At 44.7% G+C, this 27,872-nt stretch overlaps 1 protein-coding gene and 1 long non-coding RNA gene across 38 annotated transcripts in view; both read left to right on the plus strand.

Moving 5' to 3' along the window:
• Positions 1–27,872, plus strand: part of NRXN1 (neurexin 1) — a 1,247,341-nt gene that overhangs the window by 899,338 nt on the left and 320,131 nt on the right. The window lies entirely within an intron of this gene.
• On the plus strand, positions 5,218–6,662 carry LOC125633528 (uncharacterized). Its single transcript, XR_012667487.1, has 2 exons — positions 5,218–5,536; positions 6,125–6,662. It is a non-coding gene; the product is annotated as an uncharacterized LOC125633528 (long non-coding RNA).

Here is a 27,872-nt window from a genome sequence, read left to right on the forward strand (position 1 = left end):
CAGTAGGTAAGAAATGTGGTTCACTGTACACAAATGTAAGTTAATTAGAATGGGAGAAATGAATTAATCTAGGGAATATGTGCTAAATGGAACAATCACTGATCAGGGTAAAAATCTGACATTGTAGAAAAATCACTGAAACAGTTATGCTTTAAAAAATTTAGATAATGTACTAATTTGTATTAGTAGAGATATCGTTGTTTTTTTTAAATGATTCTATATAAGATCCTTTTGAGTCCCTTATCTTGAGTCCCATGTGCAGTCCATTCCTCAGAAGATCTTGTTCAAAGAAGATTTATATTTCCTTGAACAGCCCTGAGCAACAAAGTTAGTGCTAGAAATGAGCAGCCCAAATTGCTGAGAGAGGTTCATGGAGATAGGCTTATTCTCAGTGGAACAGAGTAGACATGTGAATGACCAGTCAACATTATGGATAGGATTAAGGAAGCTGATAAAGGTAAATAGTTTGATGTAATTCTAATCATGGAGCAGTTCAAAGAGCACTCTCTGGTGCTACCATGAATCCCTGTCATTATAACACTGTGCCTGTACTCTCCCCTTCACCCCTCATCTTCCTACTCCTCTTTCCTGTCATGGAGGGAAGATCTCACTTCCCCTTCAGTCTCTTGAGGAGAAAAAAAAAGTATCTTTTTAGGAGAATCCCACCCACTGACTTGTGATGAAAGAAAAAGATTGTACCCAAAGCATGAACTGAATAAATAGCCAGTACGCCTCATGCCTCAGCATCATAGAATCATAGAATATAAGGGTTGGAAGGGACCCCAGAAGGTCATCTAGTCCAACCCCCTGCCCATCTAGTCCAACCCCCTGCTCATCTAGTCCAACCCCCTGCATCACAACGGGAAAGGCTTAGCTCCCATCTGGTGAGCTTTCCTGTGAACGCTCCAAACAGCCCATGGGGGATGACTCCTGGGACTCTACAGAGACACTTGACCAGGTCACCTGGTGCTGGACTCCATCTTCGGATGTCAGTATTTTTCCACTGACTGGCGTGGGAACCAAGCTTTGAAATAAACAAAGGGATCCCACCATATGCAAAATCTATATAAGGCAGGGGAGTGACATCATCTAGGTTCTTCACTGACTCCCCACCCAAGAAGACTCCTGGAAACACCCGAGGAGCAAAGACTGAACTGGGGAAAATGTTGGACCCAGGCTAAAGGGATATTTAGCCTGTGAATGAAACACCTGGGGATTCCAAACTATAAGCAAGTACAGCTTGCCCCTAAAGAATCTGCAGCCTGCTTGTATCATCACTTAGGGTGAGAATCGGCTATTCATATCCAATCTATTTAGTATGTTAAGCTCAGTTTTCTTTATTTGCAAGCTAATCTGCTTTGATCTGTTTGCTATCCCGTATAGTCACTTAAAATCTATCTTTTGTAGTTAATTTTTTTTCTTTATCTAAACCAGTGCATGGAAATCATAACTCAGGGGCAGAAAGCTGTTGCATATTCCTCTCCATATTGAGGGAGAGGGCAAATTTTATGAGCTTAACTCTGTACAGTTTCCTGTGCAGTGCAAGACGGCATAATTTTGGGTTTGTACTCCAGAGGGTGTGTGTGCCTGAGGAGCTGGGAGGTGCCCTAGCTGCAAAGAGCCTGCCTGCATGTAACTGCAGCTGGGTGTATCCCTACCTGTATGCATGCTGATAAAAGTGCAGGCTGAAGCCTGGAGGGTGTGGCAGCTTGTCACAGCAGTACAGTGTAAGAGAGAGCCACGGCGGGTGGGTCAGGAGTGGCTCAGTGGGACCCCAGTTCCCGGTGGCAACCTGGGGGGAACTTGCCACAGAAAGCATGGAACTTCTTACTTCAATCTGTTAACACTAGTAGGCGATTCAGAAACTTGAGGCCCTAAATGTCAGTTAAGTTTAGGAGAAGAGAGGGGAATCAGGTTAAACCATTTCATACAAATAATAATATAAAATAATTTTATATTATTTTATTTTATTTCATTTGACCAATCTGACTTGTTATGCTTTGTCTTATAATCACTTAAATCTACCTTTATAGTAAATAATTCTGTTTGTTTATTCTACCTGAAGCAGTGCCTTTGGTTTGCAGTGTGTCAGAGACTCCCCTTGGGAGAATAAGCCTGGTACATATCAATTTCTTTGTTAAATTGACGAACTTATATAAGCTTGCAGCATCCAGCGGGCATAACTGGACAATGCAAGACGGAGGTTCCCAGGGTTGTGTCTGGGACCGGAGATATTGGCTAGTGTCATTTGGTTGCGTGGCAGCATGCCAGAGGCTGTGCGTGAACAGCCCAGGAGTGGGGGTTCTCACAGCAGAGCAGGGTAAGGCTGCCTCCCAGAGTCAAGGATTGGAGTGGCCTAGCAGATCACCGGTCCAGTTAACACCAGAGTGGAACATCACAACCATAAATTTGAGAAAACAGAACCTTGATTTGTTTCTATAGCAGCAGGGGACCAGAGTGGGGTGGCAGGTGGAAAAGCAGGAATCAGCAATTAAATATAGACAGGGTTTCACTTTAAGCTTGCTGGCCTCTTCCTAAAGTGTCTCTTAATCTTAACATTGTCGCTTTAAAATTCTGATTTATTATATGGATTTATATCCAGTGCCTTAAATGATAGATTCTTTCTCTCTCTCTATTTCTCTCTTTCTTCATCTCAGGATTTTTCTTATTGAATGCACTAACACAAATTCACTGTCACTTTAAGTATTCTCTTTGATGTATGCTAAGAACTGGAATCCCAGTACATCCTGAAGAAATCAGGTGGCAACCTCCAGGGGCCTATCAGTTACAACATACAGATTCTTCCCCTCAGAATGAGCCCTGTTGTATAATATTGCATAGCTGGAGGAACGAAGAATTCAGTATAAATATATTCACTGTGTGGTGTACCCACATGAAAAACCCTTCCTCTGCAGGACTATTGATTAGATTGGTTTCATTTTAAAGAACTAAACAAGCAGGTGGTTACTACTAAGACACTTACCCTGAAGATGTTCCTTGACTGGGTTGTTTATATGTGAAAATGCATGAACATCTGTGCCAACAAAAATGCATGAACATATTTACTAACATTCTGGCTTCAGAAAGAGGGATGCAGGAGCTTGCTTTTAATGCATAAATAAATAACCCTTCTCCTAGTCAGCCTCCTTTCCTCAGCTTCTGCCCATATCAGTAGCTCTGCCAACTCTTGCCTTATTTTTCTGGTTTCTGTTCTGTTGCTTCCCTGTTTACTTCTTTCGCAAATGGTCAAAGTTTACAACATGGTCAGCACCACTTAGGGTTTGGCCCCAAACTGACTTTAGTCTTTCCAGCTTCGACCATATATCGGTTTTCTTTTTTGTATCCCATAATTCCCTGCACTGGCTACCATGGCACTTCCTTTGATACAAAAGATTCTGAAATATAAAAGATACCAAGTTAATTTATGTATGCAGTGTTTCTGTAGCCATGTCAGTCCCAGGATAGTAGAGAGACAAGGTTGGTGAGGTAATATCTTTTGTTGAATCAACTTCTGTTACTGAGAGAGACAAGCTTTCAGCCTGAGGAAGAGCTCCATTTGGCTAGAAAGCTTGTCTCTTTCACTCACAGAAGTTGGTCCAATAAAAGATACTACCTCTCCCACCTTCTCTAATCAAGCTAATTTGTCGACAGTAACTTTCTACAGAATTTTACCACATACAAAAACTATAAGTGCAACCACTAGTGACCATTTTACCATGCTACCAAGATTTAAAGGCTATCACTTAGTTGTAAGAGCAAAATAATCTGGTAAGATATCACCTGAAGAAGGAAACACAGAATCACTGGAAATTATTTGCCCGTATGTTCAAAGGATGCTTTGTAGAATAAAAAGTTCTCTGTGGTCGAGGGCAAGTTCTGGATGAACCAGGCAGATGGTACTGATCTCCACTCACCTAACTGATCAGTCATCCTTCCCTGTTTATATAAACTAGTCATTTAAGGAGGTCATTGCTGATAATATACCTTTGAATTTGTCACTGCCCACATGTCCTGTTCCAGTCCAATTTACAGGAACATACTGCTACAGTAATGTCGGTTATCTGCCATTTAGATTGTCCTCAGGCTCTAAAACAAGTGAAATGCTTACATATATTATCTCTATGTATCTTTATATATATGCAACAGGGTGGAAGCCATTTTGCAGGTTTTAGACACTATTGACTGATCACAAGTTCTCCTAACAACATAATGTAAGCTCCAACTGTGTCACCATCCTCTATGTTATATCCTTGGGGGCAGCATTTTTAAGAAGAAATCACCTGGAACACAGAGAGCTGTAAACTTTAAAAGCAGCCATTTATTACCACACACTGAACTGACTAAATCAGCCAAAACTGGCTGGGCTATCCCCTAATAATCTAACTCAGTTGGCATAGCAACAACAAGATTTTATTACCACAACAACCATATACATAACATATTCCTCAACCCTTAACGAGAACATTCCCTAAATAAAACAAACACTAAACTAGAGAAGGAAGGTACACTGCCTCCGTTCCCGGCTAAACCCTGGGGATTATTTTGCCCAGTAACTGTGGGTTCGCCCTAGATAAAGATCCAGGCATTGAGGAGGCCTCCTGTCTCTAGGCCCTGGTCTACACTAGGACTTTAGGTCTAATTTAGCAGCGTTAAATCGATGTAAACCTGCACCCATCCACACGATGAAGACCTTTATTTTGACTTAAAGGGCTCTTAAAATCGATTTCCATACTCCATCCCTGACAAGTGGATTAGCGCTGAAATCGGCCTTGCCAGGTCGAATTTGGGGTACTGTGGACACAATTCGACGGTATTGGCCTCCGGGAGCTATCCCAGAGTGCTCCATTGTGACTGCTCTGGACAGCACTCTCAACTCAGATGCACTGGCCAGGTAGACAGGAAAATAACTGCGAACTTTTGAATCTCATTTCCTGTTTGGCCAGTGTGGGAAGCTGCAGGTACCATGCAGAGCTCATCAGCAGAGGAGACCATGATGGAGTCCCAGAATCGCAAAACTGGACTGAACGGGAGGTACGGGATCTGATCGCTGTATGGGGAGAGGAATCCATGCTATCAGAACTCCGTTCCAGTTTTCGAAATGCCAAAACCTTTGTCAAAATCTCCCAGGGCATGAAGGACAGAGGCCATAACAGGGACCCGAAGCAGTGCCGTGTGAAACTGAAGGAGCTGAGGCAAGCCTACCAGAAAACCAGAGAGGCGAATGGCCGCTCCAGGTCAGAGCCCCAAACATGCCGCTTCTATGATGAGCTGCATGCCATTTTAGGGGGTTCAGCCACCACTACCCCAGCTGTGTTGTTTGACTCCTTCAATGGAGATGGAGGCAACACGGAAGCAGGTTTTGGGGACGAAGAAGATGATGATGATGATGAGGTTGTAGATAGCTCACAGCAAGCAAGTGGAGAAACTGCTTTTCCCGACAGCCAGGAACTGTTTCTCAACCTGGACCTGGAGCCAGTACCCCCCGAACCCACCCAAGGCTGCCTCCTGGACCCGGCAGGCGGAGAAGGGACCTCCGGTGAGTGTACCTTTTAAAATACTATACATGGTTTAAAAGCAAGCATGTGAAAGGATTACTTTGCCCTGGCATTTGCGGCTCTCCTGGATGTACTCCCAAAGCCTTTGCAAAAGGTTTCTGGGGAGGGCAGCCTTATTGCGTCCTTCGTGGTAGGACACTTTACCACTCCAGGCCAATAACACGTACTCGGGAATCATTGTACAACAAAGCATTGCAGTGTATGTTTGCTGGTGTTCAAACAACATCCGTTCTTTATCTCTCTGTGTTATCCTCAGGAGAGTGAGATATCATTCATGGTCACCTGGTTGAAATAGGGTGCTTTTCTTCAGGGGACACTCAGAGGAGCCCGTTCCTGCTGGGCTGTTTGCCTGTGGCTGAACAGAAATGTTCCCCACTGTTAGCCACGGGGAGGGGGGAGGGTTGAGGGGGTAGCCACGCAGTGGGGGGAGGCAAAATGCGACCTTGTAACGAAAGCACATGTGCTATGTATGTAATGTTAACAGCAAGGTTTACCCTGAAAGAGTGTAGCCACTGTTTTATAAAATGTGTCTTTTTAAATACCGCTGTCCCTTTTTTTTCCTCCACTAGCTGCATGTGTTTCAAGGATCACAGGATCTTCTCCTTCCCAGAGGCTAGTGAAGATTAGAAGGCAAAAAAAACACACTCGTGATGAAATGTTCTCTGAGCTCATTCTGTCCTCCCACACTGACAGAGCACAGACGAATGCGTGGAGGCAAATGATGTCAGAGTGCAGGAAAGCACAAAATGACCGGGAGGAGAGGTGGGGGGCTGAAGAGAGTAAGTGGCAGGTTGAAGAGAGGGCTGAAGCTCAAATGTGGCGGCAGCGTGATGAGAGGAGGCAGGATTCAATGCTGAGGCTGCTGGAGGACCAAACCAGTATGCTCCAGTGTATGGTTGAGCTGCAGCAAAGGCAGCTGGAGCACAGACTGCCACTACAGCCCCTGTGTAACCAACCGCCCTCCTCCCCAAGTTCCATAGCCTCCACACCCAGACGCCCAAGAACGCGGTGGGGGGGCCACCGGCCAACCAGCCACTCCGCCACAGAGGATTGCCCCAAAAAAAGAAGGCTGGCATTCAATAAATTTTAAAGTTGTAAACTTTTAAAGTGCTGTGTGGCATTTTCCTTCCCTCCTCCACCACCCCTCCTGGGCTACCTTGGTAGTCATCCCCCTGTTTGTGTGATGAATGAATAAAGAATGCATGAATGTGAAGCAACAATGACTTTATTGCCTCTGCAAGCAATGATCGAAGGGAGGAGGGGCGGGTGGTTAGCTTACAGGGAAGTAGAGTGAACCAAGGGGCGGGGGGTTTCATCAAGGAGAAACAAAGAGAACTTTCACACCGTAGCCTGGCCAGTCATGAAACTGGTTTTCAAAGCTTCTCTGATGCATACCGCGCCCTCCTGTGCTCTTCTAACCGCCCTGGTGTCTGGCTGCGCGTAACCAGCAGCCAGGCGATTTGCCTCAACCTCCCACCCCGCCATAAACGTCTCCCCCTTACTGTCACAGATATTGTGGAGCACACAGCAAGCAGTAATAAAGTGGGAAAATAGGTTTCGCTGAGGTCTAACCGAGTCAGTAAACTGCACCAGTGCACTTTTAAATGTCCAAATGCACATTTTACCACCATTCTGCACTTGCTCAGCCTGTAGTTGAACAGTTCCTGACTACTGTCCAGGCTGCCTGTGTACGGCTTCATGAGCCATGGCATTAAGGGGTAGGCTGGGTCCCCAAGGATACATATAGGCATTTCAACATCCCCAACAGTTATTTTCTGGTCTGGGAATCATAGAATCATAGAATATCAGGGTTGGAAGGGACCCCTGATGGTCATCTAGTCCAACCCCCTGCTCGAAGCAGGACCAATTCCCAGTTAAATCATCCCAGCCAGGGCTTTGTCAAGCCTGACCTTAAAAACCTCTAAGGAAGGAGATTCTACCACCTCCCTAGGTAACGCATTCCAGTGTTTCACCACCCTCTTAGTGAAAAAGTTTTTCCTAATATCCAATCTAAACCTCCCCCACTGCAACTTGAGACCATTACTCCTCATTCTGTCATCTGCTACCATTGAGAACAGTCTAGAGCCATCCTCTTTGGAACCCCCTTTCAGGTAGTTGAAAGCAGCTATCAAATCCCCCCTCATTCTTCTCTTCTGCAGACTAAACAATCCCAGCTCCCTCAGTCTCTCCTCATAAGTCATGTGTTCTAGACCCCTAATCATTTTTGTTGCCCTTCGCTGGACTCTCTCCAATTTATCCACATCCTTCTTGTAGTGTGGGGCCCAAAACTGGACACAGTACTCCAGATGAGGCCTCACCAATGTTGAATAGAGGGGAACGATCACGTACCTCGATCTGCTCGCTATGCCCCTACTTATACATCCCAAAATGCCATTGGCCTTCTTGGCAACAAGGGCACACTGCTGACTCATATCCAGCTTCTCGTCCACTGTCACCCCTAGGTCCTTTTCCGCAGAACTGCTGCCTAGCCATTCGGTCCCTAGTCTGTAGCGGTGCATTGGATTCTTCCATCCTAAGTGCAGGACCCTGCACTTATCCTTATTGAACCTCATCAGATTTCTTTTGGCCCAATCCTCCAATTTGTCTAGGTCCTTCTGTATCTTATCCCTCCCCTGCAGCATATCTACCACTCCTCCCAGTTTAGTGTCATCCGCAAATTTGCTGAGAGTGCAATCCACACCATCCTCCAGATCATTTATGAAGATATTGAACCAAATCGACCCCAGGACCGACCCTTGGGGCACTCCACTTGACACCGGCTGCCAACTAGACATGGAGCCATTGATCACTACCCGTTGAGCCCGACAATCTAGCCAGCTTTCTACCCACCTTATAGTGCATTCATCCAGCCCATACTTCCTTAACTTGCTGACAAGAATACTGTGGGAGACCGTGTCAAAAGCTTTGCTAAAGTCAAGAAACAATACATCCACTGCTTTCCCTTCATCCACAGAACCAGTAATCTCATCATAAAAGGCGATTAGAAAAGTCAGCCATGACCTTCCCTTGGTGAATCCATGCTGGTTCTTCCTGATCACTTTCCTCTCATGCAAGTGCATCAGGATTGATTCTTTGAGGACCTGCTCCATGATTTTTCCAGGGACTGAGGTGAGGCTGACTGGCCTGTAGTTCCCAGGATCCTCCTTCTTCCCTTTTTTAAAGATTGGCACTACATTAGCCTTTTTCCAGTCATCCGGGACTTCCCGGTTCGCCACGAGTTTTCGAAGATAATGGCCAATGGCTCTGCAATCACAGCCGCCAATTCCTTCAGCACTCTTGGATGCAACTCGTCCGGCCCCATGGACTTGTGCACGTCCAGCTTTTCTAAATAGTCCCTAACCACCTCTATCTCCACAGAGGGCTGGCCACTCTTCCCCATTTTGTGATGCCCAGCGCAGCAGTCTGGGAGCTGACCTTGTTAGTGAAGACAGAGGGAAAAAAAGCATTGAGTACATTAGCTTTTTCCACATCCTCTGTCACTAGGTTGCCTCCCTCATTCAGTAAGGGGCCCACACTTTCCTTGGCTTTCTTCTTGTTGCCAACATACCTGAAGAAACCCTTCTTGTTACTCTTGACATCTCTCGCTAGCTGCAGCTCCAGGTGCGATTTGGCCCTCCTGATATCATTCCTACATGCCCGAGCAATATTTTTATACTCTTCCCTGGTCATATGTCCAACCTTCCACTTCTTGTAAGCTTCTTTTTTATGTTTAAGATCCGCTAGGATTTCACCATTAAGCCAAGCTGGTCACCTGCCATATTTACTATTCTTTCGACTCATTGGGATGGTTTGTCCGTGTAACCTCAAGAGGGATTCCTTGAAATACAGCCAGCTCTCCTCGACTCCTTTCCCCTTGAAGTTAGTCCCCCAGGGGATCCTGGCCATCCGTTCCCTGAGGGAGTCGAAGTCTGCTTTGCTGAAGTCCAGGGTCCGTATCCTGCTGCTTACCTTTCTTCCCTGCGTCAGGATCCTGAACTCAACCAACTCATGGTCACTGCCTCCCAGATTCCCATCCACTTTTGCTTCCCCCACTAATTGTATCCGGTTTGTGAGCAGCAGGTCAAGAAAAGCGCCCCCCCTAGTTGGCTCCTCTAGCACTTGCACCAGGAAATTGTCCCCTACGCTTTCCAAAAACTTCCTGGATTGTCTATGCACTGCTGTATTGCTCTCCCAGCAGATATCAGGAAAATTAAAGTCACCCATGAGAATCAGGGCATGCGATCTAGTAGCTTCCGCGAGCTGCCGGAAGAAAGCCTCATCTACCTCATCCCCCTGGTCCGGTGGTCTATAGCAGACTCCCACCACTACATCACTCTTGTTGTACACACTTCTAAACTTAATCCAGAGACACTCAGGTTTTTCTACAGTTTCGTACCGGAGCTCTGAGCAGTCATACTGCTCCCTTACATACAGTGCTACTCCCCCACCTTTTCTGCCCTGCCTGTCCTTCCTGAACAGTTTATAACCATGCATGACAGTACTCCAGTCATGTGAGTTATCCCACCAAGTCTCTGTTATTCCAATCACGTCATAGTCCCTTGACATCACCAGGATCTCCAGTTCTCCCTGCTTGTTTCCAAGGCTTTGTGCATTTGTATATAAGCACTTGAGATAACCTGTTGATTGCCCCTCATTCTCATATAAATAATAAAGTCCCTCCCTGCAGCTTTTGAAACAGACCAGAGTTCCTGAAGATGCGAGCGTCATGTACCTTTCCCGGCCATCCCACGTTGATGTTGGTGAAATGTCCTTTGTGATCCACCAGAGCTTGCAGCACTATCGAAAAGTACCCCTTGCGATTTATGTACTCGCCGGCTTGGTGCTCCGGTGCCAAGATAGGGATATGGGTTCCGTCTATGGCCCCACCACAGTTAGGGAATCCCATTGCAGCAAAGCCATCCACTATGACCTGCACATTTCCCAGGGTCACTACCCTTGATATCAGCAGATCTTTGATTGCGTGGGCTACTTGCATCACAGCAGCCCCCACAGTAGATTTGCCCACTCCAAATTGATTCCCAACTGACCGGTAGCTGTCTGGTGTTGCAAGCTTCCACAGGGCTATCGCCACTCGCTTCTCAACTGTGAGGGCTGCTCTCATCTTGATATTCATGCGCTTCAGGGCAGGGGAAAGCAAGTCACAAAGTCCATGAAAGTTCCCTTACGCATGCGAAAGTTTCGCAGCCACTGGGAATCGTCCCAGACCTGCAACACTATGCGGTCCCACCAGTCTGTGCTTGTTTCCCGAGCCCAGAATCGGCGTTCCACAGCATGAACCTGCCCCATTAGCACCATGATGCATGCATTGGCAGGGCCCATGCTTTCAGAGAAATCTGTGTCCATGTCCTGATCACTCACGTGACCGCGCTGACGTCGCCTCCTCGCCCGGTATCGCTCTGCCAGGTTCTGGCGCTGCATATACTGCTGGATAATGCGTGTGGTGTTTAATGTGCTCCTAATTGCCAAAGTGAGCTGAGCGGCCTCCATGCTTGCCTTGGTATGGCGTCCGCACAGAAAAAAGGCGCAGAACGATTGTCTGCCGTTGCTCTGACTGAGGGAGGGGCGACTGATGACACGGCTTACAGAGTTGGCTTACAGGGAGCTAAAATCAACAAAGGGGGTGGCTTTACATCAAGGAGTATTTCAGGCAGGACTTCACGGAGGGTTCCAATAAGAAATGGTGCACCTAAGTTATTGTTCTTATTGGAACAAGGAGGTTAGTCTGGCCTCTGATTGATACATGGCTAGATTTACCTTGCTGCATCTACCTTGCAGTGTGACCTAGAGGAATGAGTCCCCTAGACGGGCCGGGGGGGGGAGCAAATCTTTTACATCTTTGGCTGGCAGCAGACGGTGCAGAAGGACTGCATGCCATCCACATCTCATGGCTGCCCGGCAGAAGATGATGCAATAGGACTGCTAGCAATCCGTATCGCCTGCCTGCTCACCATAAGACGGTTCAATAGGACTGACTGCAGGACTAAAGAGAATGACCTGGTCAAGTCACTCCAGATTTAGTCCCTGCGCCCATGTCTGCCCAGGCGCTCCTGGCCGACGTGGCCAGGAGCACCTCGGACATGACGATGACGGCGACCAGTCATATTGCACCATCTGCTGCCACAAGGCAAGGGGTTGATGCTACTGTGTAGCAATGCCGTACCGCGTCTGCCAGCACCCAGGAGACATAGGGTGACGGTTACCTGAGCGGGCTCCATGCTTGCCGTGGTATGGCGTCTGCACAGGTAACTCAGGAAAAAAGGCGCGAAACGATTGTCTGCCCTTGCTTTCACGGAGGGAGGGAGGGAACAGGGGCCTGACGATATGTACCCAGAACCACCCGTGACAATGTTTTAGCCCCATCAGGCATTGGGATCTCAACCCAGAATTCCAATGGGCAGCGGAGACTGCGGGAACTGTGGGATAGCCACCCACAGTGCAACGCTCCGGAAGTCGACTCTAGCCTCAGTACTGTGGAAGGACTCCGCTGAGTTAATGCACTTAATGCACTTAGAGCATTTTCTGTGGGGACACACACACTCAAATATATAAAACCGATTTCTAAAAAAACGACTTCTATAAATTCGACCTAATTCCGTAGTGTAGACATACCCTAGGTGGGTTACAGCAGACTTCTGGTGTTGTTGCACCCAAAAGTGCCTTGGGCGCAGGCCTTACAATGGGCGCAGGGTTCATAGGGTGAATGGGTGAGGATGTGGTATCAGCTCGTTCCAGGCAGTGGGGTATCTCTGCCGCCAGCAGTAATAGAGGGGGAAAGTCAGGAACAGATAACTCTTGATTTGGTGTCTTGCTGGAAGCGGTGAAGTCAGGCAACCCAACTGAAGATGTGTCCTGAGGACTGGTATGACCTGGCAACAGCTGATCTACATGTCGCCACCAGGTGAGATCCTCTGCAGTCCAGACTGTGTAGGAAACAGGTCCTGTTTGAGCGATGACAGTAGCAGGGACCCATTTAGCTCCAGAAGTATAATTCCGAGCCAAAACAGGCCGTCCCGGGCTAACGGTTCGGTCTTTTGCTCTGGGTGCACACCTGATGACTTGATTTTGCTGCTGATGTTGCACAGTTTGTTGGGGTTCAGAAGGTTTCAGCATATCAAAGCAGGTGCACAGCTGTCATCCCATCATTAGAAAGGCTGGGGATGCCTTGGTCGTAGCATGAGGTGTGTTTCTGTAGGATAGTAAAAAGGTGTCCAGGCGCTTTTGAATGGATAATTGTCCCCTTGTCAATTTCAAATCTTGTTTTATTGTCTGCACAAATCTTTCAGCTAATACATTGGTGGATGGATGATATAATGGTGAAGTGATGTGGTGTATCCCATTTGCCTTCATAAAATTTTGAAACTCCTGAGAGACGAAATGTGGTCCATTGTCGCTCACAAGTTGTTCTGGCAGACTGAAACGACTAAAGAGTCCCTGTAGTTTTTGGATAGTATTCTCTGCAGTAGTGGACTGCATTATAGAGACTTCTGACCATTTAGAATGGGCATCTACCACCACCAAGAACATGCTTCCTTCAAGTGGGCCAGTGAAGTCAATGTGAATACGTTGCTATGGGTTTTCAGGCCAGTCCCATGGGTATAGGGGTGCCCACTGGGGTGCATTCCTCACACCCCGACATGACATACAAGCTCTTGTCTTCTCTTTAATAGTACTGTCCAGTCCAGGCCACCAAAAATAGCTTCATGCAATTTCCTTCATGTGCACTATTCCACAGTGACAGGAATGTAGCTGTTCTAACATCTGTGATCTCAGTGGTGGTGGGATAATGACACGTCTCCCCCACAACAAACAGCTCGATTGGATCGATAACTCCGTCCTCCTGGATACGTAGGTAACAAGGTCGGGTGAGACTGGAGAGATTCATCGAGATTTTGCATGCATCACCAGATCCATAACTTGGGACAATACTGGGTCAATGCAAGTTGCCTTCTCTATCTGAGTAGCAGTGATGGGTATATTCTCTACCTGTTCAAAGTAAAAAATTTCCTTCTGGAAAATTGACTGGCAAAGGCAAACTTGAGAGACCATCCACATTGCCGTGCAGAGTGGATTTCTGATATTTGATTTCATATGTGTGCGTGGAAAGCAACAATGCCCAAAGTTGCATACGACTAGCAGCTAATAGGGAATGCCTGTGTGGGGTCCAAAAACTGAAGTCAGAGGTCGATGGTCTGTGAGAAGAGTAAAATTCTGTCCAAACAGGTACTTATGAAACTTCCAAATTCTGAAAATGATTCCCAATGCCTCACGTTTGATTTGGGCATAGTTAGTTTCTGCTTTGCTTAGAGTGCGTGAAGCAAAAGCAATAAGTCTCTCTTCTCCTGAAGGCATAATGTGTGACACGACCGCTCCCACTCCATAAGGGGAGGCATCGCAGGCCAACTGTAGTGGTAAGGATCAAAGTGCGTCAGAACTTCAGAATTTAGCAATGCACCCTTAGCTTTGTTAAATGCAACATCACAGGCTTCAGTCCACTTCCAGGCCTTCTTCTGCCCAAGGAGTTCATGAAGTGGTTTTAGCAGTGTGGCAAATGGTGAGATGAACTTTCCATAATAGTTCAATAGTCCTAGAAATGAGCAAAGCTGGCTACCAGCTTTCGAGGAGGGGGAGCCTCCACAGTTTTCATTGCTTGAAGTGGAAGATGCTGTAGCTTTTCTTTATACACACTCTCGGAGTCCAGCGAGATGGCTGCACCGGTGTCCAGTTCCATGCGTGTAGGTTTGCCGTCCAAAACCGGGATTACCCAGTATTCATGTGAGCCCACTGCCAAAGACAAACCGTGCAGTGGCACTTCTTCTTGCGATGAGGTGTCTCCTTGATCATCCTGGGTCTGCTCTAGGGTATGCAGATTTTCCTTTTGGTCGGCCAGACCACAGGCCTCTTTTTCTTTTGTTTACAGGCACACTCAATGTGTCCCTTTTTGCCACAGTGTCGACACACCAGGTCCTTACACCAGCATTCTGATGCCTGGTGATCCGGCTTACCACAGTGGTAACATTCCTGACTCTCCACAGTTCAGTGGGTAGGTTCTTGTGACACCTTATGCACCCTAGGGGATGCACCGATGTATTGCGCCTCCTTTGTAGCCAGTTCCATGGAGACTGCAATATCAACCACCTTCTGTAAGGTAAGCTTGCCTCTGTCAATAGGCGCTTCCATATACCTTCACTGTGCAGGCCACACACTAACCTGTCATGTAGGACGTCATTTAATATCTCTTTAAATTCACAGTGTTCTGCAAGCTTTTTCAAAGTTGCTACAAATTGTATAACTATTTCATCTTCTTTTTGGTCTCTTTTGTGGAACCTATATCTTTCAGCAATTGCCAATGGTTTTGGAGAAAAATGGGACCCCAGGATTTCCACAGTATCACTGTAAGATTTGATCTCCTGCTTAACAGGGTGTAGTAAGCTGCATAGCAGGGAGTAGGTCTTAGCCCCTACAACACTTAAGAATATTGGCACCTTCTTCTCTTCTGTAATGTCATTTGCAATAACAAAAAGCTCAAAACGCTCAGTATATATGTGCCATTGCACTGTAATCTCCACAAAAGGTTCCAATGGCCCTGTCAGTGTAGCCATGGTTTTAGTTTCAGTTTGCACAGTCAATGCAAACAAGCCAGTTCTCACCCCCTTCCAACAGCAAAAAGGTGTTGTGTTTTGTTTTTGTTCCTTGACTTCTACTTCCTTCTGTTGCTGGGGCAGCACAGGAATCCCATCCTCATTGCCACTTTGTTGTATCCTTGGGGCCAGCAGTTTTAGAAGAAATCACTTGGGACACAGAGGGACGTAGACCTTAAAAGCAGTCATTTATTGCCACACACTAAACTGAACAAACCAGCCAAAACTGACTGGGCTATCCCCTAATAATCTAACTCAGTTGCCATACCAACAACAAGATTCTGTTACCATAACAACCAAATACACAACACTCTACATGTCCTTGGCTACATTTTTAGTTCCTTAGAGCAGTTTGTGTAAGTTCTATGTCCTCATACTCATTTAGTGTAGGCTGCAGTACAATGGGCCGGTATACGACCAAACTCCCAGTGTAGACAGTGCTATGTTGAAGGATGGCTTCTCTTGTCAATAATAGCTACTGTCTCTAGGGGAGGTGGAGTACATATGCTGATGGGAGGTAGCATCTTCACTAAGCACCACAGCTGTACTGTAAGTATAGACAAGCCCTGAGTTTGTAAAAGTTGCAGTGGCAATCTGACAAAATGCTTTGCTTCAGTATTTATTTACGTAAGCATTGCTATGACAGCTAATCATTTTGGGCTAATAATGAAAAGCTGCCTCAGTACTGTTCTGTTTTTATGAGATGCCTGCATAATTATAACTCACAATTAATTAATTGGCTCGCTTATTTATTTCAAGTTTTTCCATGTGATTTTTTTGCTGCTCTTCCCAATCTGGAATCTTCTTTTGCTTGATTCTGGTTCATATTTTCCAGTTTCAGCAATTTGTCAGCCTTCCTGTAAACAATCCGAGCCTCATTCTCCTCTCACCTATACCAGTGTATAAATTAGGAGTAGCTCAAGTGAAATCCATGGATTTATACTGTAACTGAGAGCAGAATTTAACTCACTGGGGCTGATTCTCTTCTCTTCTCACTTATCCACCTAACATACTTATATGGCCCCAATTAACATGGTAGCTGAGTGCCTCACAATCTGTAATGTAGATATTCTCAATAGCACCCCTATGAGATAGGGATGCAGGGCCACCCAGAGGATTCAGGGGGCCTCTCCTGGGGGCCCCTGAAAACTTGTGGGGGCCCCTGTGGGGCCCAGGGCAAATTGCCCCACTTGCCTCCCCCCCTCCCCCGGGCGGCCCTGTAGGGTTGTGCTAGTATCCTATTTTAAAGATGGAGAACAGACACATGAGAGACTAAGTGACTTGCCCAAGGTTTCACAGGAAGTGGTGGGCAGAGCAGAGAGTTGAACCTAGGCTGACTGCCTAACACAGGACCATCCATCTTCACTTTACACCAGTGTCACTGGTGTCTAATTCTGATCTCTTACATGAGTGTCACATGCTGTCTACTTGAAATCTATAGAACCACTCTTGACTTACCAACATCTATCAGAGAACAAATTTTGGCCGTGTGATTCAAATAATACACTGCTATTTCATTCTCTTTTTCAGATATAAATAGGTTGTATAACTTTGCAACTTTTTTTTAAAAAAAAATCCCAAACCTCTCCAGTCTTTATTTCTGATAAGTGTGGTTGGGTTAGCCACCAGTGTTCTGTAATAATTCTTCGCGTTAGTCAGCTCAGTGCTAAGTTCTCTTTTTGTTTACATCATGCTGGTCCCAAGAATTTCTGCAACAGCAATGGGATGTGACAAGGCTTTTAAATGTATTAATATTGTCAACATTGTGGTGGTTAATGCTTAATATAACAAGCAGTGTAACAACAGATGTGTTTTGCTATTAAGTATTTAGTAAGTGCCTCTCTGTTCCTGATAGCCCATTTAAACCACAGTGTCCTTGAGCTCCAGAGGGTGGATTAACTCAAGGAACTGACTCACATATTCCTTGGCATTTTACTTAGATTAAATTGAAAAAAAGAAATAAGTACAGAAAGAACAAAGGAATGCATGGGTCCTTCAGTTTTGTTAATTCCATGTGATGTTATCTCGAAATCTGAATCATACTGGGACAGCGTTGGTGCCCCAGGTTCCACTTATTGTGTACAAAATCTGTAGTTGACAATGCAAGACTTGTTTTCATTAGCCAGCCTAGATTCTCTGATATCATGATTGGTTAGTGAGCAAAAGTGGGCCCAAATTAAGGGAAGATAGTGCAGGGACGTGTAAACACCTGACCCTTCAGCAGCAGTGATCCCCTAGATTCTATGATCCTATGAAAAGCTACTCCCACAGAAGTGTCTTCCCTCAGGGTTTTCCAGTAGAGTAGGCAGCACAGGTTTTGGTCAGTTCTCCTTAATAACCCTACCAGCCAAGGCAACGAGGGGGGTGAAGGGGATGGGCTAAAGCAGTGCATTCCCAGAAGTCTTGACCATGCTCCCTTCCTTGCTTTCCTTCACTCCAATCTTCCACCCTGGTGGACTTTCTACTTCCTTCACATGCACTTACAGTAGCAGCACCTGGTGGCACCTTAGGATGAATTTATCCCATTCACTGTGAAACATGGATGATGTCTAAAGTTTTAAATTCTAGTAGAATCATATAGAGGATTTCTTCCTCTTCACAGAGAATTCCAGGGAATAGCACAGAGCTCCTGTACAGGTACTCCCTGCACGACAGCTACAAGTTTAAGAATCACCATAGGTTATCTACCACTGCTCTCTCATTTAAGGACAAACACAATAAGAATTATCATCTGTCAATTCAATTTACTAATTAAAATAAAAAAGTGAAAAGATTACACTATGGAGATTTAATAACCACTCAGCATATTTGATAATGTCACTGCTGTCTATATCATATTCACCAACATATTTAATAGCTGAACAGATGCAACTCACTAGAGCACCACATGGTACTCAGCAGCAGGGAGTCCCATTTAACAAGCTGGTTTTATTTTATTTCCTTCCCGCAGAACCTTTCCTAATATCCCTAGCTTTGTAGTGTTTTGATTTGTTATGCAGGAAGCAGAAAGAGGCAACAGGATTCTGTGTTGCTTATTTTCAAAGAAGGCTTTTAAGCTTTTCAATGCAAACACCATAAAGTTCCAGATAAAGCCACTGTAAAATAATGTTTTAATATAAAATTGACAGTTAGCCTTAGATTTTAAAGGTTTTATTTTTAGTATGTATGTATGTATTGCATGCTCAGCCTGATAGAAATTTCTAGGTAGGTTCCTGGTAAGATATCAATTATGCTCCAACTCTGATTTTTAATTGCAAGGTTTTTGTGTACATGTCTGCAAGTTGCTTTGTTCAATTAGCAATAACTCTTGCCTGCAGCAGTGCCATGGGACACTGGACTTGTTTGGCGCTGCAAGAATCGCTCTCTACAGATCAATTCTTAGGAGCATTCTGCGTGCGATTTTCCAATACTCTAATTGCTGCTGTCTGGAAAAAACACCTGATATATACTCAAAGGCTAAAATAAGATGGTGGTGCATTTAATATATTCTCAAAATCACAGAATGATGTGAAATTGATAAAGGGCCTTTAGAAATGTAATTTGTACTCTGCAGCTCAATGTAAAAATATGAAAAACTAAAAATGAGAACGGAATGAGACTAACAGCTTCAAGGAGTTGGCTTTTTGGCCCCTGTCCTCCCCTTCCCACCAAGTTATGCTGATTTGTTTTAAAAATGGGTTTGAATCTCATATTTCTCACTAATGCAATTATACTGTCAAGGTTAGGTTATTGTTAGGAGCCCTGGTGTTCTAGATTCATGAATTCTTGGGCAATGTCTTCAGCAGGGCTAAAAAAAAAAACCCCAAAGAATACTGCAACAGTGATAACTTGTAGTCATCTGAAATACCCCTTACAGCAGTCGTTCTCAAACATTTTTTTTTTTCGCTGACCACTTGAAAATTGCTGAGGGTCTTGGCGGACCACTTAATGACCTTTCCAAATGCTGTTTGTACCGTTAGCTAACTATTGTAAAGTGCTTTGGATAAAAGTGCTATGTAAAAAACCCCTTAATAATAATTAACTTTTTTTGTTTTACAAATAAAAGCACACAACTCATATTTTAATATCAGTAGTCTTGCCTTTCTAATGCGATGGATGTGCTCTCTTTCCCCCACCACAGCAGTCCCCGAGCTGGGGCTGGGAAGGAAGTGGGGGGGTCTCCCCCGCCACAGCAGCCACGGAGCTGAGGCTGGGAAGGAGGGCCGTCTCTCCCTGGCAGCTGCAGCCCTGGAGCTGGGGAAAGTTACCTCTTTCTCTGGCCACCGCAGCCCTAAACGTCCCAAATTTCCCCCACCACCTCTTCTCACCCCACTGCCCCCTCCCACCTACCCCATATTCCCCGCAAGGCCACCACCTCACCTTACATGTGTGTCTTCTCCAGGGTCCAGGCACCTAATTAGTGTAGCCACGCCTGTCTGTATTGTATAGAACAGTGGTTCTGAAACTTTCGTATTGGTGACCTCTTCACACAGCAAGCCTCTGAGTGTGACTGCCCTTATAAATTAAAAACACTTTTAAAAATATTTAACACTATTATAAATGCTGGAGGTGAAGTAGTGTTTGGGGTGGAGGCTGACAGCTCACGACCCCCCCATGTAATAACCTCAAGACCCTTTGAGGGGTCACGACCCCCAGTTTGAGAACCCCGGTATAGAACTACTGCCAAAACGCTGAACTGACAAAAAACAGATGATAGAACATATTTTGAATATACAGAAGTATAGATTTTCAGTGCAGTGCTCAGGGAATTAGGAGCATGATTCCCATTCAGAATGGGATTCTATATCTATTTCCTTTCCCTCTGCAATGCAAATAAAGGCCAAATTCTCTGCTGCTGTAAACTGGTGTGGCTCCTTTGGAGTTACTCCATTGGAGCCATGCCAGCTTACACCAGCAGAGAATTGTGCACTGTACTTCCAGGCTAAGGGAGGGGGATGCTGATGTGCTCCTCACAGTGTTGGCAGGCTCCATCTTTATTCAGCTGGTAGAACAGAGAAGGTGGGTATGTCATAATCAACTATACACTCTCAGCCACAATTCAAGCATTACCAAAAGAAAGTGTTCAGTCCGGTTAAAGTATGGGACCCCATTCTACCTTGATGTAAATCCAGAGTAATTGCACTGACCTTAGTGGGATTTCTGAGTAACTTGTTATGGTTATGCTGGAGGAAGAACATACAATTGAAAGTAAATTTATTTTTTTTCTCGTTGAGCTATTTGACCAACTCACTGGTCACAGATATAACTTCAGGGTGGGAGTGAAATGTTGGTTAATGTTCTCTTGCCACAGTGATGTGTGCATATTACATTCTGTTTAAAAAGATAATAATCCTTCACTGATCACTGAGTTAAACCTGCTGGTATATTTCAAAAAGAGGTTTTTTGCTGTCTTAACCTTAGCAAATATTTGCCATGAAGATTTTTTTTAAATAGTTTTGAAAGATGTATTAATAAGAAAAGCTATCTAGCACTATCAAAATTGCATGATTTGGGGTTAATATTATAAAACCTAGATATACTTAAATATGATGAGATTTTATCTTTTCAGTATTATTCTCATAGGGTCAAATCCTGGAGCACAGTGCACAGCCCAGTCAGCTGGATTGTACCTTAGGGGGTTCCTTTGGCTCCTAATCCAAGCCACGGAGCAACTACAGGATGCTCCATGACTGCAATAATTTTTCTGTCCCCTGGCCTCCTACTTTGCAACATGCAATGGTTAGTGGATCTGTGTAGGTGTAAATCAACTAACCTTGCCCTTAGTACTATGCTGGAGTGTGCTGTGGAGCTTTGCTCCATAAGGTGGGCACATCCTCCAAATTCTCCCATCCTCTTCTCCACCCCCAATTTGTGTAATTCAGTTACACTAGTTCTGCCGCATCTGAGACTTCTGCATTCACAGAGGTGAGGCCTGGATTTGCCTCATCACCGTAACAAACAGAAGTCAGCGGGGCTGTTAATATGTGTGCTTTCACTGAATTGGAAGAAAAATAATTAATAAAATTGCTGCTGTGACAGTGCCAGGACTGTGTTTTATCCGTCTTGTATCAAAAGTATTATTCAGCATCTCAAATTACCATATTCATCTTCACTATTTCCTGACACAGGTGTAATATCAGGAATTGAAGCAACATGACAAGGTTATTACTTGTGACCCTTAGAGCTGTTAGTAAGAGGCTGTTTTCAGTCACAAACATTTTCTGGACTGCTGGCAAACCTAATTGATTCCCTACAGTGATTTCTTTTCTCACTGAAAATAATTGAGAGGTGCATGCTGTATTTTTCCTGTAGTAGGCAGCAATGTTGGAAATCCAGACTGTGCATCACCTGACTTGCATTCTCCCACTTACGTTCTCTGTATGTATGCAGTGAGTATCTGATGGATTTCTCACATCAGTATTATCTTCTTAAATTTCTTGGTATTATATACAAAACTGGTTTGTGCTTATGTGTGCTTTGGAAGGGATACCGATTTTGTAGGATTTTTGATTGCTTATTAAGTAGTAGATTGTAATGTAGCCCTGCATGAGCAAACAGGGCTATGTCAAGAGCTCAAGCACAGGGAGTGAGGAAAGCAGGCTGCATGCTTTGGGCCACTGCTCCCTGTGCAAGCAGGTAGAGAGTGCTGTAGAATGGTGTCAAGGTTCCTTCCCCACTCTGAACTCTAGGGTACAGATGAGGGGACCTGCATGAAAACCCCCTAAGCTTATTTTTACCAGCTTAAGTTAAATCTTCCCCAAGTACAAACTATATTACCTTTTGCCCTTGGACTTTATCACTGCCACCACCAAACATCTAACAGATATATAACCAGGAAAGAGCCCGCTTGGAAATGTTTCCCCCTCCCCCCAAATCCTTCCCAAACCCTACACCCCCTTTCCTGGGGAAGGCTTGATAAAAATCCTCACCAATTTGCGTAGGTGAACACAGACCTAAACCCTTGGATCTTAAGAACAATGAAAAAGCAATCAGATTCTTAAAAGAAGAATTTTAATAGAAGAAAAAGCAAAAGAATCACCTCTGTAAAATCAGGATGGTAAATACCTTACAGGGTAATTAGATTCAAAACAGAGAGAATCCCTCTAGGCAAAACCTTAAGTTACAAAAAGACACAAAAACAGGAATATACATTCCATTCAGCACAGCTTATTTTATCAGCCATTTAAACAAACAGAATCTAACGCATATCTAGCTAGATTACTTACTAAATTCTAAGACTCCATTCCTTTCTGTTCCCGGCAAAAGCATCACACAGACAGAGAGAGCCTTTGTTTCTTCCCCCCTCCAGCTTTGAAAGTATCTTGTCTCCTCATTGGTCATTTTGGTCAGGTGCCAGTGAGGTTATCCTAGCTTCTTAACCCTTTACAGGTGAAAGGGTTTTTCCTCTGGCCAGGAGGGATTTTAAAGGTGTTTACCCTTCCCTTTATATTTATGACAAATGGTTGGAGTCTTGATTCCATCCCAGCCAGTAGAGATGAATCATTGCAGGGTAGAAGTAAGCTACAGCCTGAAAGAGCTGCAGTAATTGACTATCCTCCTGCCTCTTCCTCTCAGCTCTGCTGTGGGGAACAGGGCAACATGCCATCTCTTACTCAATGTAGCCCAAAAGATTTTTGAAAAGACAGTGGAATTTTTCCCCAGTGCCTCTGCTGAATTTGATCCCCCACTATGTCCCTCTGAGACATTTGGCAAGCCTTTTAAAATCACTTTGAAAATCTTGATCTGCTTCATCTGTATCCACTAAAACAGTGATAGCGACTTTAGTACTATGGTTCAGTGGGGAATGTTACATGACCAATGTTTGGACCCGAAAGGGTTACACACAAGTTCTCTCTAGACAGATTTTTATTTCTCCCGAGATTTGTAGATTTTCTCAAAACTGGATAAGAGAATTATTGACATTCCACCCTAAATGTTTGTCTTTAGGCCTCTCATTTCATTAATATTAGTTAAACATCCAAACTTTTTGCTCCACTCTGTGCCCTTGTACATATGTTTTGTGTAAGGGGACAGTTGCCCCTCAGTAACATTCAGTGGGGGTGTTTTAGTTGCTAGCTCCCAGTACTAAAAGGGGGAAGGGTCAATGGGGAATCAGGTCCCTGAGACTGACAGTCCCTCGGAACAATGGGGAGAGGCCAATGCTCCAGGTCAGCTTGAATGACAGGGCAGGCAGGCTAATCAGGGAGTCAGGGGGCCAGGGAGGTCCCGTCCTCCATGTGAGCTGGAATTGCCTGGGTTAGACAGAGTGGGACTGAGCTGAGCTGGGGAGCAGAGCTGTGCCAGATCCAGAGGGACCAGAAAAGCAGCCCAGAGAGAGCAGACCCTGTCCTGGGAGCAGAGCTGCAGCCCCAAAGCCAGAGGCACAGCCCAGAGAGAGCAGACTTGCCCTGGGAGCAGAGCTGCAGCAACCAGAGCCAGAGGGGCCAGAGAAGCAGCCCAGGGAGCTGGAGGCAGAGCAGCAGCCGTGCTGAGGTAGAGGGGAGCTGGCGCTAAGACGGAGTGGAGCTGGAGCTGGAGCTGGGGCTGGAGCAGTCCGGAGCCGGGTGTCGTGAGCAGCTGGGGAGAGCGAGGGGGGACCCTGGGCAGTGGGCCCAGCACAGGGAGACACCTCAGCCAGGAGGCTCTGCAGGCCAGACTCAGAGTGGGATTGGTAACCCTGAAAGGGCGGGGGCAACACTGTGAAGAAGGGCCCTGCCACCTAGAGCCTGAGAGCATGTGGCCACCACCAGAGCGAGTGTCCAATGCACAGCATCCCTGGAGCACAGCCAGGGCCTGAGAAGGAGGCCTGGGACTGACAAGGAACAGACTGAACTGCCCTGACATTCCAGAGACACTGTTTGTGATGTTCCCTGCCACAAAGCGGGGTGATGTGTTTCCTTTAACCTTTCCCATTTTCCCTTATTCTTTTTTAAAATTAATTGTTGATTAAATAACTTGCATTTGCTTCAAATTGTATGTAATGGTCAGTGGGTCAGAGAAGTGCCCAGTGCAGAGAGAGTACCCCGGAGTGGGGACACCCTAGCCCCTGTCCTAGGTGACCACAGCAGGGTTGGAGGTCGAGCCTCCAGGAATCCTGGGCCCAGCCTTGTTGGGGTTACAAGGACTCTTCCAAACAGGAGAGTGGAAGGGGAGTCCTCAAGGGCAGGGAGGCCACTGGGTAAAGGAAGTGGGAGCGAGGACTCAGATCCTTTCGCTAGCCCACTTCACTGGGGTAGTGCAGAAGCCAGGAAAGTTCCCCACAATAGCGGGACTATTCCCCTGCTTACATTTGCAAGGTCTGGGCCACCAAGTCATTATTCATATGCACTAAAACATACCAGCCATATCTCTCTGGTCACTGTCAAAAGTAGGATACTGGATGTGAAGGGACACTACCTCACTCTGGTGGTGGAGGGACTAACAAGCTCTTCTGGGCCTATTCAACACCAATGACTTGCTCTGCCTGAAAGGTGGGGGGGGGGGAGCTTAAAAAGGGAAACCTGCCCATTTAAGTGGTGGCAAACTGGAGGGGAGCTGCTACACCTCAGACACTGCTGTTTTCAGAGACAGATCAGAGAAGAGGGAGACAGTTACAGGCCTGAAACTGAATGGAGCAGCTCGAAAACATGCTGGAGATAGACCCTAATAAAAGATGATCGAGCTGCTAGTAGGCCAAGTCCAAAGAGCTGAATCCAGAAAGAGTGCCAGAGAGTCAGGCTACCTTTGCCTTTCTTTTCATTCACTCAGATTCTCCTCTCTTAGAAGGGAAAGAAAGGACTTTTCTTTTGTCTGTTTTGCTCAGAGAACCCCATATTGTTATAAACTGAGGTGGGGGAGGAGGATATTATAAACAATTTGAAGTGGGGTCTGGAGGGGACTTGGGGAAGCCCCTCCCCTGCCGCCCATTTCACCAGTGGCTCTCAACCTTTCCAGACTGCTGTATCCCTTTCAGGAGTCTGATTTATCTTGTATACCACCAGGTTTCACCTCACTGAAAAACTACTTGCTTACAAAATCAGATATAAAAATACAGAAGTGTCACAGCACACTGTTACTGAAACATTGCTTACTTTCTATTTTTACCATATAATTATAAAATAAATCAATTAGAATATAAATACTGTACTTACATTTCAGTGTGTAGTATATAGACCAGTGTAAACAGGTAATTTAGTTGGGGATTGGTCCTGCTTTGAGCAGGGGGTTGGACTAGATGACGTCCTGAGGTCCCTTCCAACCCTGATATTCTATGATTCTGTGGTTCTAATTGTACTAAATTTTAGTTTGTACTGACTGTGCTAGTTCTTTTTATGTAGCCTGTTGTAAAACTAGGCAAATATCTAGATGAGTTGATGTACCCCCGGAAGATCCCCAGAGTGTGCGTACCCCTGATTGGGAACCACTGGGATAGATAGACCAGTGATCTGATCTGGTATAGCAACTTTTCAAGTTTTTGGGCATCCACGAAATGACACTGTTATAAGAAAGAAATGTAGAGCTGTACCCCCTATTGTGGTAAAACAATACAGATTATCTCACAGTCATCTTGACACTTAACTGTTATAAGGATTTAAGAGCTGCTCTGACTTACTGTATTGCAACTAAGCATTGACTCCACAAAATAGATATTCCTGCCTGGTGTAAGGCAATTGAAACACTTAAAATCTAATTTTAAGATGCAGATCAGGTTGTGGGGGAGATTTAGGTTGGATATCAGGAGAAACTTTTTCACTAGGAGAGTGGTGAAACACTGGAATGCGTTACCTAGGGAGGTGGTCGAATCTCCTTCCTTAGAAGTTTTTAAGGTCAGGCTTGATAAAGCCCTGGCTGGGATGATTTAATTGGGGATCGGTCCTGCTTTGAGCAGGGGGTTGGACTAGATGACCTCCTGAGGTCCCTTCCAACCCTGATATTCTATGATTCTATGTTTATTTCCTATTGAAATAAATGAATTTACAACCAGAAAAAATTGTCTTGGAGGTGATTTCCAGTTGTTTGAAGTGTAGGAAGTTCGGAACATCTAGAGAGCATTATAACATTTAGGACACCTTAGTCCGGTATCCTGCATTTTAATATTGTCTTGGAAGGCCTCTCCAGTTTTTAAACAAGGTTCATACCCACTGAATCCTATTGCCAGTTTTCAAAGACTGTAACATTTTTGTACCAAATCCCTTAATGCCTCTGAATTTATTTCACCTTTCAGTGCAGTTGAATATATCTTGGATATGGACATCACCCACATAATAGAAAGCACAGCTAGTAATGGAAAAGACAGAACAATTTGTGGATGATACATCCTCTGGTATACTGTTGTGGGTATTCTATCCAGCTATGAAACAGGCTTATGCCTTTTTACAATCAGCTCCAGGCATCAAAGGCATTTATATCTAGAATTCTGTATTCTATTTCCATGGCTTATTACGACCAATGAATGGTATAGGCAATATAAGTGGTTCCATACGGTAATCTCTGCCAAAAGGTTAGTGATGCTAAGCAAAAATTGAAAGCTTACAGGTCATGAATACAGATGGCAGTATTTTTAAAAGGGTTTTCAAAAGTGTTTTAATAAATATTGCATTAATCTTTTAAAGAGCAGCTGTAGCTCCCCAGTATTATTTGCATCTTTGATAATAACGGGTTTTCTGGGAAAAATAGGTTTTTAAAGGCTTTAAAGGTATATAGCTATGTTGCTGTTTTGGTGTCCATTGGCTACAATGTAATGCAAGGAAAACTTGTGATAGTGTAAGTGTAATTGGAGAAAATCCCTGACACTGTTCTTGCACGATGGAGCGTAAAGACTGTCAGAATAATAAATTTGGTTACCTGACTGGGAGTCCTTCAGTGGTTAATATTAAATGGAAGTTGTAATCCTTAAAGGTTCTTCTGTGTTATATCATCCTCCTGTCACTTCATTTTAGTTCAAGAAAAACATTATAATCATAAAATCAGTATTGCACCAATGTATTTGTATTAATTTTACATAAATATATGTAACTAATGTAAACAGTAAAGAGAAACCACATACACATAATAAACCAAGGCAGTAAAAGTTGTGTAATGTCAGTATATTTCTTCTATAGGATTGATGTTTTCATATTTAATTTACCTTCATGGAATCAATGCAGAGCTATAGGGCCTAATTCCAGTCGAAGATGTGCAGGATGTAATTTATCTAGAAACCATATGAGTGTTGCCAACCCCAAGTGTTTAAAAATCTAAAGACTGGCTAAAAACTGTGAGATTTTAAAGATAATAAATTCAGGATTCTTTTTATTTGCCTTCTGGTTTGGAAGCTTTAGGGATCACATTTTCAAGTTTTTCTGCACAACCATGAGAAACTTAGAAAGAAAGAAAGGGCTGAGATTCGTTAGCAATAACATGGTTCCAACAGGTGGGGCTTTTAGGAAAACATCAAATATTGCAACACTCTTGATTAAAACCTTGAGAGTTGGCAACACTGTATAATACTTGAAATGTCAAGATATGCTGTCACACAAATCAGGCTCACAGGCTTCATAGCATACTGTAGTCAGCATACTCCCTGAAGAAAAAACTATTGTTGCATATATGAGGAAGGTCAGTAAAAAATAGCACAGATATCATTAAGCCCTGTTCAGGAAACTTACTTGAGAAATGAGTTAAGGTTCTCTACAGCCTGGTAGCTGTACAAAAATAGAGA

Source organism: Caretta caretta, chromosome 3, assembly GCF_965140235.1.
Source record: "Caretta caretta isolate rCarCar2 chromosome 3, rCarCar1.hap1, whole genome shotgun sequence".
Classification (NCBI taxonomy): domain Eukaryota; kingdom Metazoa; phylum Chordata; order Testudines; family Cheloniidae; genus Caretta; species Caretta caretta.